At 37.0% G+C, this 15,195-nt stretch overlaps 1 protein-coding gene across 8 annotated transcripts in view; it reads right to left on the bottom strand.

Moving 5' to 3' along the window:
• LOC128886370 (putative polypeptide N-acetylgalactosaminyltransferase 9) overlaps positions 1–15,195 on the bottom strand; it is a 407,410-nt gene that overhangs the window by 303,606 nt on the left and 88,609 nt on the right. For all 8 annotated transcript variants that reach the window (XM_054141206.1, XM_054141196.1, XM_054141246.1 and 5 more), the window contains one exon: positions 2,147–2,205. The gene's annotated coding sequence lies outside the window, so the exon portion shown is untranslated. The remainder of the gene's footprint in view (positions 1–2,146; positions 2,206–15,195) is intronic.

Below are 15,195 nucleotides of genomic sequence, written 5' to 3'. Positions count from 1 at the left end.
ATTAACAAAAAAATGCGAAAAGTGTGTAAAAGTATAGAAGCAATAAGTATTTGTACGATTCTTATGACGAACCATTTACAGTAGAGTTCGTAACGTAAACACATTAGTTTATCGCTCCCTACGAATTAGAAAACATCAAATTTCCAGTAAAGTCCTTTTGAGAAAGGTTCTAATAGAGGAATGGAAACAGAACCCACTTCGAATAACTAATAATTTAGTTAATTTAATGCTTAGTCGAGTTACAATAGTTATAAAATCAAAAGGAAATCCCACGAAGGAAGTATTATATGCTTATAAATTAATCTAAATTTCTTTTTTTTTAATGAAGTTTAAAAAATTAAACAGTTGTGCGAATTGCTTCAACATTTCTATCGATTAATTGTTTTTTTTTTTCTTGTTAATTTCGCAACTTACATAAATAGCTATTTCGTTTTTTTTGTACACTATCTATTCTAGAGATTTCCGAGAATATGTAGAATGTCATTGTTTATAAAAAACTAAGTCAAAAAATTACAATTTTACATAGTTCTTTTGGAAATTGATCGGTGTACGAATACTTTCTACACCCACTGTATAATAAAAACTCGTGTAAGTCCAACAAAACCTTAACCTATATCTGCAGCGTTGAACAAGAGTGATCCGAACCGTCCACCTGGCACCGTGACCCAGAGATACTCGTGAGGTGATACTTTCTTTCGGGAACATTATTTAGTGGAAAGTACTTATTCACGAGTTGCAGTAAACCGGCCATTATAACTCTCGGGGGGCAAATAACCGCAGAGTTTACCCCCGCCATATCGCTCGTTTTCATAAATCGAGCCACGAGATCTCTCCTCCTTGGACAAAGGTACGACGAATGTTACTCGCGAGATAGACTATATCAGTCGCGGTTGGGGGAGGGAAGAGACTTGATAATGAGCTCAAGAAGATACGAAGGTATCGTAGAATAAATCCCTGGCTTGGAATGAATGATAAATACGCGGGGGGGGAGGGAGGGAGGGAGGGGTGTGTGTGTGTGTGTGTGTGTGTGGGTGGGTGTCAGGAGGAGAGAAACGATGCTTGAGGAACACCGCCACAGCGGTGTTATCGAGGTCGTTGAATATGAGAACACAGGAGGAACTAACCAGGGAGAAATATAATACACAGAGCTGTTCTCTTGACCCTGGTGCACAACGACGCTTAACGAGCTGAAAACCATTCCGACGATCTTCCGTGAAACGCTCCATTTGTATTCTACTTTTTCCCCCAAACAGGGTGAAAGACGAGATTTACACCGCTGTGTAATTATGGTTACCTCCGACAGGACGGGAGTTAGACATTTAAATGACTCGAAAATTATCCACGCAGTAGAGAAGCAAAATATGTATGCGTGGATTGATGACATTCGATAACGTCGTTCACACGTTAGTATACAGGGTGTCCGAAAAGTCGGGGAGGAGCCGGAAATGGGGGGTAGCTGAGACGATTCTGAACAACAATTTCCTTTGCAAAAATGTCGGATGGGGCTTCGTTAAGGAGATATTAAGAGAAAACCCCGACCAATCAGAGCGCGCGTAGACCGTTCGAGCGGCCGCGGTAGCGAAAGCTATGCGCTGACGGCCGCGCTTGTACGCGAACAAGTGACTCGACGTCCATCGAAGGACATTGACGCTGCCGCCCATTTCCGGCTCCTCCCCGAGTTTTGGGACACCCTGTATAGCTACATAAGCAGTCGCCTATGGCGCCGCCTTTTGAGAGCGCGTACTTATTTGCGTTGCGTAAATGGAGCAATCGCAGAGTAATTGTCGCTAATTGTTACTGTATTTATGAAGGAAGGTTATGTCGATGTGTTCGGCGTTTTTCGGGTGCCTTCGTAACGCGTTCCGTGACTATTAAATTCCCTCAACCCTCAAGCCGAAACCACTACTAATCGAGATATCGAGTAACAAGATTCTCCGCAATTTCCTTTGCTATAATCAGTAAAATCAATCAAAAGAAGCCACATTGATTTCCATTCTCACTCCGGTACAATAGTTAAGCAATTACGCTGAAAGTTCCCCGACCAAGATTCTCGTAATTAGCCGTAGCGGAAGTACGACAGAATCGACGAAGGATTTATTAGCTGAAGCCTAGGGATAATCAATTTTTCCAATGTCCAAGTGCTCACCGTTTTGCAGCCGAAGTTCCAGTGCAGGCTCCTACGAAGCTTTCCAGACCGTCTCGACTCTGAAACAAAAACGAAAATAACCGATTAGTCCGACGGACTTGGTCGAGATTTTATCGAAATTATTTCTACGCTTTATCTCGACGAAGAATAAGTTTGTTCCCGTCCAGGGTGGCGCAACGCTGCCGACCGGATTAAAAATTCAAAGGTTGGTACGGATGGACTGCGGAGAAAGGCAGGGAGACCGAGAGAGAATTGAAAGAGAAATCGAACTTCTAAGTTCTAACTCGGTTGCGGCGTGGACGAAAAAGCACCCCTGACCTTCGTACACTCCGGAGACAATCACTCCTTCCCTCTTTCATCCCCAGGGATTCTTTGCCTTTCCCTCTCGACAAGAAGTTTCATTCGTCTCCCGCACTTCCAGCCTTTTTCCCTTCGGAACTGCCGAAGAAATGTATTACATCCGCCCCGTGTGATACTGTCTGAAGTCCACCCTTCTGCAGGGGTGCGATCTCCCACTGTTTGCCGTTCGATGTGTATTTATTATGAAACATCGAGAAACAACGGGTCGAATGTTTCTTTTGTTCTGTTCACACCATTTTCGCCACCCGAATTTTTAGGCTTCTTCAAGAATTTTTATCGAAACAATAACGAGATTTTATTCAGATTTTAGTACATTCATGTATTACAGAAGTAATCGACTAAAAAATTTTTATTTTCTTCATAAATAATGAATTTCTTAAAATATAAATGATTTTGCTTTGGACATGGTAACTCTAATCTAAACAGTGAAACAAAATTAGTTTCCTTAGTCCAAAAGCTACTGAGATACGTAGCCGTTTCTAAAATATTAGATGTTTAATAAAATAGTATTGTTCCGAAATAAAATATACAAATTTAGCTTAAAATTGCATAGAAAATACAAATGTTAATATAATTAAAAAATCATACGTATTTCATTCAAAAAACATGTGACGATTACGTAAAAAGAGAATCTAGTCGATTGATTGAAAATTGGCCAGAGTGTCCACCGATTTTGAACATGCTGTTGATTTTTAATTAACGGCATATCGTTTCTATAAATATATGGAGTACTTTCAACAAAAACAAATTCGATTTTTGAAACGACCAAAGTGCTGTAACGCCTAAATCTGTTTTCGAAAAGAGCTCATAAAAAAAAATTTTTAAGTTTTACATAAATATGCAAGAAATGTTTGTTTTAATCAAAAAAGAATTCTTTCAATTTCTTCACGAAATAATAAATCAAAGATATCTGAAATTGGTTGGTGATAATTATTGCGATAACAAAAATAGTAGCAAAGGTGATATCTGTATAACACCTTTAATATTTGAATGTTTATTAACTCGTTTGGATCCTCGTGAATGTATACAAATAAATTAGATAAAGAATACGTACCATAAGTAGACTGCAGATTTGTATGCATTTATGGGAAATTTGAATGTGCAAGAAACTACAAAATGCACACAGTATACAATAATATAAAAAAAATATTGAAAATAAAGATCATATTACAATCTGTGCAAAGTAAAATTAATTCCTATTTAGGTTTAATTTTTGTAGGTACGTTTGCAAAGATTTCATTTTCTATAGAGGTCCGCAGTATAATCACAAGCGTGAACAAAGTAGCACATACATATAAAGTACCAATCAGAACAGGAAGAAGGAAAGATAGGTGCTATCTGTAATACTAATTCAGTACGACGAGTAATGAAAGAGACATAGCTGCTAAGAGCATGTAAAATAATAAGTCTATTGTGAAACATGCTAGGAATACCTTATATAGCAAGCAATTTGTATTGTGGGCATAGGAAAATTAATTCATGATTACTAGACTGCGGATCTTTATGCAATTATAGGAAATTTGAATGTCCAAGACCCTACAGAATGCATACAAGAATATAAACAAAATTGAAAGTATAGTTAATGTTATAATATTTACAGAATAAAATAAATTCCTATTTAGCTTCAATTTATTGTAGGCACGTTCGCGAAGATTTTATTTTGCATAAAGATCCGCAGTCTAATGATTACAACGTGGCAATGACACAGTATTCCACACTGTCAATAAATGTCGCTACGATTATTATAATTCATATATATTTATGTACATGAATGTAGATGAACCCCGAGAACCCTGAAGTACGTGAAGAATATTTCTTTCTTTACGAATGAAAAATGTAAAGTGATTAAATCTTGTTACGTAGAGATGAGAATTTAACAAACGAGAAGACTTGCTATGTTTATTCAGTACTGTTGACGTTTTCGCATTAAAAAACAAAAGAATTCATACATTTACTTTTCCTAATATTCTGAAAACAATTCCAGATCCTATCACAATTCATCTTTGAAAAAAGGGAAATCAGGATTTTCTTTTAATTACTTGAGATATTTCCGCGTGCGAATCAAGACATTCAACTTACATCAACGAAACCAACGTCCTTGAGCTTTTTTTTCCAAGTTGACTAGAGCATACACCAAGCTAAAGTGCCAACTCCACCTTAATTGCGAAGATATAGGAACGAAAAATATTTTCCAAGGCGGTATACTGGGAGCAAATATCATTCAAGAACGGGTAAACGAAGGCAGGGACTCCCAACGAGTCCCAACATAACGAGAATCGACTATTATCGACAGCTGTCGATGATATCAAGATTCCCGAAGGCCTGGGAAGAGAATCGTCGATCCTGTATTACGGTGGTTGACATGAAGAGGTTTATTAAGCGACCCATTTTTCTCATCAGCATTGCATTTTCGTTCAACAGAAATAAAAAGAAAATTAACATTACAAATGAAAACATAATACAGGGTGTCCCAACCTAAGTGATGCGTACCTCTAACTCCAAAACTATCGGCCGAATGCAAAATTTCAAATATGGAAATTGCAAGGTAAAATGGGGATCACGTTTCAGCGAGAAGGAATTTTTAGTAACTTTGTTGTTTAACGAGATATGACGGTCAAGTTTCGTTTCTCGGAATTTCATGTATCTCAAACTTGAAACATCAATATCTCCAATATCTGAAATGTGCAAATATGTGCAGCTGATTTTTGCAGAAGTGTTAGATGATAGTACCAGCTTTCGAAATATTGCAATGAGAAAGTGTAGCTAAGTGTAGCTATATTTCAAGGTTGTTAGTATCATTTTCATGATCTATTAGGTTGTCCCAAAAGTTTCTTTCGCTTTATTAATAAATAATACATGCACAATAGTTTACGTTTTATGTTACATTACCGAATTGTGCACGATTCATTTTGCTCCATTACTGTTACAACATGAATATACACGAAATTAGATTGTCTATTTATATAAACACGACCACATAAAATAATTAAGTAAAAATCGCGAAAGAAACTTTCGCGACAACCTAATATTTTCAAAAAATTACTGTCGTCATATGGAAACTAAAATTGTACAGTTTCCAAATATGTAATGCATATATTTCGAAATATCCCCGGAAATGAAAGACACATAGCGAAACGTTTCTTGAAAATCTCTCAGAATCTAGTTAGAATACGAAAGGTCAACTTCAGGTCCATTTTCCTCATCTATTACATGAAATTATAAAAATCCGTTTGCAGTCTTAAATACTACAGTCAATTGGCTACCAGAATATAATAATAGATCCATGAAAATATAACTTTTATAATTTAGGGTTTTTTTTAGCCTTCCGACCACTGTGCGTCGTTACACTATCTGTCACACATCAGTGAGGACGCACCGGTGTGCCCGTACTCGTCAAAGGGTTAATATATGAATCTTATCGTAAGACTCCAATAAGTTACAATAATTGCTTCTTTTCCAACCTCTCCTGCATCGTCGACTCAATTAGAGAAATCGTTTTAAATTGTTTATCAAATTTCAACTAATGGGAAGTGGTTCGCTAGCGCAGTGTAACCGATAAAAATTAATTAGTCCCGCGACCTTATGAGCAAGGATAATCACGCAGTGCAGTTTTTATCGTCCCTACGCGTGCAGGAATACAAATCGCCACGGACGTCATCGTTGGCTCGCGAAGCGTGCAGCTTGATTCTTTGTTGCTCGATCCAACGAGATGTCGATCAACCCTTTCTGTCACATATCGCTTTTAATTAAAACGTGTCTGCCGTTGGAATAACGAATTCCGAGATGGCGGTGCCGGTAATGGCCACGCCATTACCCGCGGAAGGGTAGCCGCGCTTTTCCATGAAATCGCGTTTAATCGGGGAACATGACTGAAATGGCCGAGAGGTTACTAATTCTGAGTCTGTGTGCCCGAATCTGTTAGCTTTGTGCCGCCAATGGGCGCCGGAATTAATTTCGACACCTAATAAATGTCGAGTACACCTGTAACTCGTTAGAAGAGCAACAGTAAGCAAAATTAGTCGTTATACAAGGTGTCTACAGTGGATGTAGAAAGTATTCGTACACCGATCGATTTCCGAAGAAACTATGTAAAATTGTAATTTATTACCTTATTTTTTATAAACAATGGCATTCTACATATTCTCGGAAATCTCTACAATAGATAGATTACAAACAAAAATAGTTATTTATGTAAGTTGCGAAATTAATAAGAAAAAAACAATTAATCGATAGAAATATCGAAGCAATCAGTATTCCCACAACTGTTCAATTTATTAAACTTGATTAAAAAAAAAACCTAATATTTACACCATTTAATCCAACAATGAATAAGAATCCAACATAGAATACTTTCTATAGATTTTCGAGAACGTTTTAAGAAACGATCTCCCGTTTTTACGTTTCCGGAAGCGTTTCCGTCCGTGCGCTTGCATCTGAATTTTTCACACCTCGCACGTCTTCCATTACGTTTTCTATGAACAGTTCGCGCACGTGTCCGATTGTACACGACCCCGTAAAGTCTCCTTTACGCCTACGCGAATCCTCACGCCTCCGTCGCCAAACTGTCTCATAGCCGTGTGTACACCTTCTATTACGTTCCCGTGCGAATTTTCCTTACAACGAGTCGAGCCAATTCCCTTGCCGTCCTGCCACGCTATCGGGCGCGCAATTTTTCCCGTACAATTTACCCTGAAATTTTCCATCCGCTCGCGCGCACGCTCGCACAGAAACCGCCCACAGAAACTTTCCTCGTGTTTCTACGTGCCCCTGGCACGCTTTACAACAGCGATACATGTAAAATGAGTTGGTCCGCGCGCGGAACAGCCTGCGAGTGTGTGCACCGACGATTATTAAAGCGGCTATTATATGCGCGCGTGACATTATAGTTCGCTGGAGGAGAGACAGAGGGATAGAAATAGAGAGAGAGAGTTAAGGGTGCTCTTAGCAAACTGACGAGGAGCGTAAATCAATACATGGCTTGCTCATGTCCGAGTCCTGTGCACTTCTAACTCGACTGGATTCCCTATTTATTTGGAAAAAAAAAAAAGGAAAGTGAAGTCTGTCAACAGAATGGCTGGAAGCTATGAGAGACGAAGACTCGATGTTTGCAGTCTCCAAAACAAGAATTAAGAACGGTAAGTACACTCTGGGACAAAAAGATAGCACACCTTGTATTTTCCCATATTTTGTATTAAAAGCTGATTAAGATACATATTTTCTTTTACTGATAACTCAGAGCATGTCTGTGTATCGGGGATTCGAACCCTAACCCGTACCGGCTTCGCGTACTTTGTATTACAGAATCACCCATCCAACCAGGTAACACAAGACATCTGTAGCCCGAGTAATCCGGTTAACACGGTTGTATGCGCGTTATAATGATACAGTAAAACCCATAGTTATTACCATGTTTCTAAACGGTAAACAATTTTATTTCATTATTGTCTGTTTTCTACTCTACTGTCCATCCGCGAGAAGAAGGTCATGCAAGTGCTTACATTTACTCGTATTTACTGTACGTTTACTGTACTTATGTAGCAGAACGGCGACGTAAACACTTGCCCAGCCCTCTTCTTGCGGACGAATAGTACATGTCTTGGCATAAACAGTCACTTGAAGGAATCCCTATTTTGACCGGGCATGTTATGAGTTTTCTGGGAACCCCAACACTAGCAACTGTGACAACCGGGCGAATGATAAACATTCGTCAGTCTTGCCTCTATAAATCTTTGCCGAAAAGAATGATGGCTGTTATTAAATGTAAAGGAAGAGCCATAAGATATTAAGCATTAAATATCATTCGTTGATTTATCGTTATACACAATCTTAAGTTAAACGTGCTATCATTTTATTCCACTATATTTCCTTGAAAGTTCTTTTTTTTTTTTAATAAAATTGTATAGACTGTCGAAATTCAATCCAACTTTATTTGTGTATGTTAATAGAGGTATTTTGCAAGAATGTATAAAAACAAAACCTTGGTTGTAACGTTAAATAAATAAAAATACAAACATAGTTAACTCTAGAACGTAGTAACTGAAAGTTACAAACCATGCCACTGCAACATGCTAACCTAATTGCTTGTAATTCTCTATGAGAATTGATTGTAATTACTTAACAAATAAAATAAAATAAAATAAAAAAAAATGTTTAGGTTTTCAAAAACTTAGGAAGTTGAATAGTACGATATAAAGCAAAAACGTTTACTTTAAACGTAAAATTAATATCTTTAGTGACATTTAGATAAAAATTTTCCAACGAGATTTCTGTAAAATATGATTGATTATGATTAATTCATTATTAAGATGGAAATAAATATTGCGTAACATTTGCATTTAGAAACGTTTCGCTGTAACGACTACGTTTGTGTTAATTATAGTAATACAGCATTGTGAATTGTAAAAAATAAAAATAGAATCGTTATTGATGATGTCGCGAATTACATATTATACGAACTGATTTGCTTGAGCAAGCTAGCAATAACATTACCACTGTAATCAAGCCAATCTTATATGTACAGGGGAAAGTTGCTTAATGGGCACAGCTCGCCTAAATCGTATACCTTCAATTACTTTATTATTAACGAATATAAGCACAACCTAATGACGAATGTGTACAAGCAATGACTAAGTACTGAAAAATTATAGACGATAAAATTGACGGATGGTATTTTGCTTTATGTGTGCTGTAAATACTTTAAATAGTCAAGTAAAATTAATATAATTTTTGTATTCGTAAAAAAAAAAATTTATGTTGCTACGAACTTTTCAACTATATTTAGGTAATTCTAAAAAATATAACAATGGAATTTTACGTTTTTGTAATAAAATGTTCATTGTAGAATATTTTATATATTTTTTCAAATCCTTGTTAAAATTGTTGTAGAGATTAAATCGTTATTTACCTAAAAGTTATCACGATTTGCAAATCGTACGATCAGAAGAATTCTTAAGGTTTATACTAGTACGATTTATGAACTCATGCTTAGCATGATCGCTACCAGGCATCTAGCTTATCGCATTAGGTTTATGTGACACGCATAGAGGATATGATGGAGTGCATACACGGTGCATTATGGGTTGATGGAGGTTGTTGAAAAGTATGAAAAATATAAGAAATCAATTATTGTGTTGCAATTATGATTCATAAAATGAATATAAATAGACTTCAAATAGAATTCATTTTTGTTCTCGAAACCTTTTTTTAGATGTAAAGATACATTCAAAGAAGAAAATTTGATGATCAGGATTTAATTCAGGTATACAGGGTGTCCCAAAATTAGTGTAAATCTAGATAAAAGACGCTACTAAAATCTTGCGCTATTATCACGTAGTAATTATTATAACTAACTAGCAATTACAACTTATCACCCGTTACTGTTCGAAAATTCGACAGTAAAAAAGTAGGTGACTCCCAACTGACGACCAATGCGTGCCGTACATCGCAAATGCCACCAGATTGTAACGCGGTACCGAAAAAAACGTATCGCACTCGTAAATCAGCTCCAACGACGTTCGTAAATCAATTATGATAACGAGCGAGCAGAACGACGTTTCGTTCGTTACGTTCAGATTGGGTTTAAAAAAAGGAGAAAAAAATTGGGGAGGGGGGGGGAGGAGGAGGAGGGATCCGATAGGCGGTTGCGTGTTAAATAAGACAGTTGCGTGAAAAAGCAAATTGGAGGATCAGCCAGGCGAATATAATATGCGTACGGGAATAATGCATGCGTATCAGTAATAAGGAGTCGTGGCAATTAGAGCTGAATAATTAAAGGGTCGTTAGTCTCGTCGGCTACTAAAGTAACTCGGCTCTGAACAGGAAAGGGAACGGAAATGGAGTCCAGAATCTTCGGAGCCGGACGAGCCTCGTCTGAATTACAGAAACTACATCGATCGTGTCAGCTTCGTCTTAATTTCTCCGGGCGTATCTGCGCGGAATGCCATGATCGTACATTAAACGTGACACAACTCCCCATATAATTAGTGCCAGGGTCGGGTGTCGCGTTGTAATACATTCGCACCGAAGCACGTAATTGCCGAGACTATGTCTTGGTCCTGACAGTGCGTGTCTACAAAGAATATTTAACGATCCCTTTTTATTTGAAATTAATGCACGCTGAGAACATTATAAATGGCGCAGAACTTTGGAATTAATTTATAGCGTATGAAATACAGTAGAACCTCGATTTTATCAGAATTAATCGGGTAACATGGATATTCGCATAAGGGAATTTTCGGATAATGGAACACGTTTTGTAGTTTCTTGATGGTGATCTTCATACACAGGGTGGTCCATGCAATTCTTTCAAGTCGTAACTCCGTTATTATTGTATCTTCTAAAATCTTCTAAAAGAAGAGCATCTTCTTCAATAAAGACATTTTTTGAAAATATGTATCTCGAGATTTAATCATTTTTTTGCCACGGAAAAACCATAATTTTTTGCCATTCTTGTATAACGTTTTTCGCAATGAAAAGATACTTTAAACAATAATATTACTCCGAATGTGGGTTCTCATAGAAGAAAGACATATTTTTAAGGTAAATTTAAATCCCTATTGATTTCAGATGAAAACTGTAACCTCCAGAATGTACGCAAAACAGCTACGTTTGATGATGACCGCCGATGAGCGGCAGCTGATATCTTCCATATTTTTCAAGGAAATACTTCCAAAAAAGTTACAATATTTTGCTTGAATATATGCACAAAACATTCTCAAAGTTTCATTAAATTATATACGTTCCATTCTTGCTAAAAAAATTAATGCAAATCACTAAAAGAAATGTAGTCCTATTTCCCTTCTTAAAACAACACACCTGAATAATTCGCTTACTTTTAGCAATAGAAGAAAAAGTGTGGAACAAGAGTTGTTTGATTTCGTGGGGTATGTAGCGTGGTGCCAGTAACTTTTTTATCGATGGAAGCGTAGAGGAGATATGAAGGTTAACTCTGTTTTTTTTTAAATAGAATGGTATAGTTTAAAATTATCAATTTCACCTCTTACGCGTATCAACAATTGCTTGTAAAATTAAAACTATTCAACTACAAACGAAACGGATTTCCTTACAAACCTCTACAAACGATTCCGAATAACAGGGAAAAACAGATTTCAGATATCTCAATGGGTGTTCATCATTTCTTCAATTTTTATTATTCAATAAATGATCGAACTACAAAAGAAACAGTAGTTACTACAATCAACTACAAACGAAATACTATCATTTTCCGTAAAAAAAAGTTCACTTTTTAAAAGTCGGGCGCCAGGTTCTGATAGCCAAATAAAAACTCACGCCACAGAGTATCGATATATGTTTCATTTAACCAACATTTTTCAGCAATTCTTTTTCTGTTTGTATACCTCTCCGTGACTACTACAATTTGGTACGCGAATTTCTAACTTTAAAAGCTGGAACTACCTCGTTCGATTTTCATAAATTTTGAAGAACTGAATGTTTTTTTTAAGCAATTCAATGGTTTTCGGTTAATGAAACCAACGCATCGAAGGAAACCACATATCCAACTGTTTGTTGCGTCGAACATTTGGAAAAATGAACAAAAAATACTGCTATGAAATTTTATACATTCAGGGCAACAAACAGTCGCAAATATCTCACGGCGTGGGCGTTTGTTGTGCCGAGAACTACGAAATTCGCTCGCTTGCAGTCAAATGGAAATCGAACTGACCGTTTGTTGCCTTGGGCTCTTCATACATAGATGTCAACGTACCAAATTTCATGATTTTACTGATAAACTATTTCTGAAATATAAAACAAAACAGGGGCCACGTGCGTAGGGGATACGTACAGTCGATGATCGAATTATTTGATCAGAGACATTGAAAAAAGAACGGGGTTTTTGATACTTATTATTAGACTAGAGATTTTATGCATTTATGAGATAAATTAATATAGTAAATACGTGTTGAAGGTAAACAAAAGTGATACGCACTCGTGCTAAAATGAAATAACAATATCATTACACTAATGGTATCACACATTGGCTATATTATCTTCATTATCGATGACATTATACATAGAATTAAGCATGAAAATTTTGAACAAATTAGAAATATTCGTCGACTAATTGACACGGTACGAAAATCGATTTGTGGCTAAAATAACGATATTTTATTGCATATTGTAACACAAATGGCTGTTCAGAGGTTTTTTGCCACGTTGAATACGATAGTATCATTGGTTTAATTAAAAAAATTGTCTTAAGATATTGGAAACATTCAAAATCCAAGTGTTTCTATACTTTTGACACACACTGTATGCACAATATACAGGGTGAGTCTTACAACGTAACGACCTCAAATAACTCGTAAGCTATTCGTTGTACGATAAAATGTTTCAAACAAAAGTTGCATGGTATCTAAAGGGACATACAGTCATGCAATCTGTTTTGTATTACCTTACTTTTTTATTGAGATATTAGGGTCACCTTTAGTTTTTGAAATGGAATATCTAATATCTTTTTTCGAATTCGGATAAATCATCAAATTTTCTGTGAGAACGTATTACATGAAGTGGGAGTTCAAATGAATAATTACTAAGATATCTTCAAATTAATAATCTTCTATTAGGAAATACGCTTGTTAGTCAACGTGATTTTTAGCACGACTTTATTCGCGTCTTTTGTTTGAAACATTTTGTCGTACAACGAATACCTTACGAGTTATTTGAAGTCGTCACGTTATAAGACTCACCCTGTATTTCATAAATTTATACAATAAACATCAATACTCCACTTGGCGTGGATGCACGTGGAACATATGTTTTTCCTATTCGCACGCGTCATGAATGCATAAAATCTGCGATGTAATTAAAGCAGAGGTGTCCAGGGACTTTTTTGATCGAGATTATCTACATACATTCAACTACCATCGATCAAATCACATCTCCATCCTTTCGTTGCAATTTACTCGATAAATTGAAACTCCCATGAGGATCCTCCACGGGGTCAAAGCGGTAATCGTAATTCTTTCCCATGGCTCAACAGCACCTGCTGCCATCAATCGCGGCGTTTCGATCAAAGCCTAATTAAGTGCAATGAGGAGCAATAAATCTTGGGAATTCGCAACGGCTGAAAACGCTGGTGGGGCGAAAATCGACACGATTTCACGTCGCGTCACTAAACTCGACGAATCGAATAGAGCTATTATTAGAAGCTACCCTTGGAACGACTTAACGAACCTCCCCGACATGACAGCCATAAAATGATACACGATGAAAGTGGATCGCGCAAATTGGAGAAACGAATTGCCCGTGGAAATCTGACAGATAGCTTTAATTACGATCGATGTAAGCGTACTGGACGCACGAGTTCCTTTTTTCTTCTTTATTTTGAAAACGTAGGTAAAAATAATTTACAAAAATAAAAACTCACTCTGTGTTGACACCTCGCGTATCGTTCGATCCTCGCCCGGGCACTTGTTGTTTTTGCGACCTATTTGCATACCTTTGTGCCTGCTGTCGCCGACATTTAACACCGCGCTGAGTTCGATATTAATCGGCTCTCAAAAGGGATTCGTCGATGAGTGAAAAAGAAGAAATTTTGAGAAGTTAATTAGGATGTTTTGAAAAATAGCAACTCCTTTAAAAATAACAGTGCAAATAAGAATAGCTGAAACTATGTATTTCTCCACTGAGAAGAAAGATCTTATTGCTGGCAAAAAATTAAGCAAAAAACAGCTTAGAAGTAACCGAATTATCTTTGTTATTGCTCATTAATGTTACAGAAAACAAATTACGATGATACCTGCTCTTGAAAATTAACGCACAAAACAGCAGACCCGAAAAATTGAACAAACAACGAAACGTTGCAAGTTACCCCATTTCACGGCACCTAATTTGAATCGGAGCACACGCAACTTCCAATGCATGTGATGATGGTAAGGGAAACAAGGAAAATGAACTACAAATTATTTTTTTTTAACATTCCTTGTATCTCAAAGAAAAATTACTTCATTCGAGGATACAGGAATTACTTCGCAAGATAAAAGTCCGACGCCGTGGATAAATGAACCCTTTGCGCTCGAGTGGCGCCTCTAGGGCGACATATATAATTCAAAAGTGATTTTGTGAACGTACAATTTCAAATTCAGTTACATCAGAAGACAACTAATTATCAATTGAAATAATAATACATCGAGTCATGAATGTTCGTAGATGGTTTTCTTCGAAGTAGAGTTTTCGGTTTCACGGAAATTTATTATAAAAATTTACTGGATTTGATTCTGTAGAACAATTCCTCAAGCGCGAAGAGTTAATACGTGAAAGTCTATTCGAACGCGAAAATGATTAATCATCCGAATGATCCGAACGAAGGATGAATGATGATGAGCCGAATACAATTTTAATATCTCTCGAGGGCGAACAAGCACAAAAATCAGCCTCTGGGAATGACAGTAATAAAAGAGCGAAGTTTGCGAATTCGAAGCAATATAGAGAATCGGGATGGATCGCCGGCAAGGAAACGACGGTGCTTTCCGTATGCTCAGCAAAGAAACGCGGCAAATATGCGGGAGATGCGAAAAGTTCTGTGTGAACGAAGGAGTGGAGAGAGGAAGAAGCTGATCGTCTCTTGTAAGCACGAAGAAGAATCGATGTTCGCCAACAAAGTGGTAATGCCAGGTCACCTGCTATTCAGCAGATATCATCGAGCAATGAGTTGTGAACGAAGTCGTCCA

The sequence above is a fragment of the Hylaeus anthracinus genome, unplaced genomic scaffold (genome assembly GCF_026225885.1).
Source record: "Hylaeus anthracinus isolate JK02 unplaced genomic scaffold, UHH_iyHylAnth1.0_haploid 0, whole genome shotgun sequence".
NCBI lineage: Eukaryota > Metazoa > Arthropoda > Insecta > Hymenoptera > Colletidae > Hylaeus > Hylaeus anthracinus.
The sequence above is the reverse complement of the archived record's forward strand: the minus strand, read 5'-3'. Positions and strand labels throughout refer to the sequence as shown.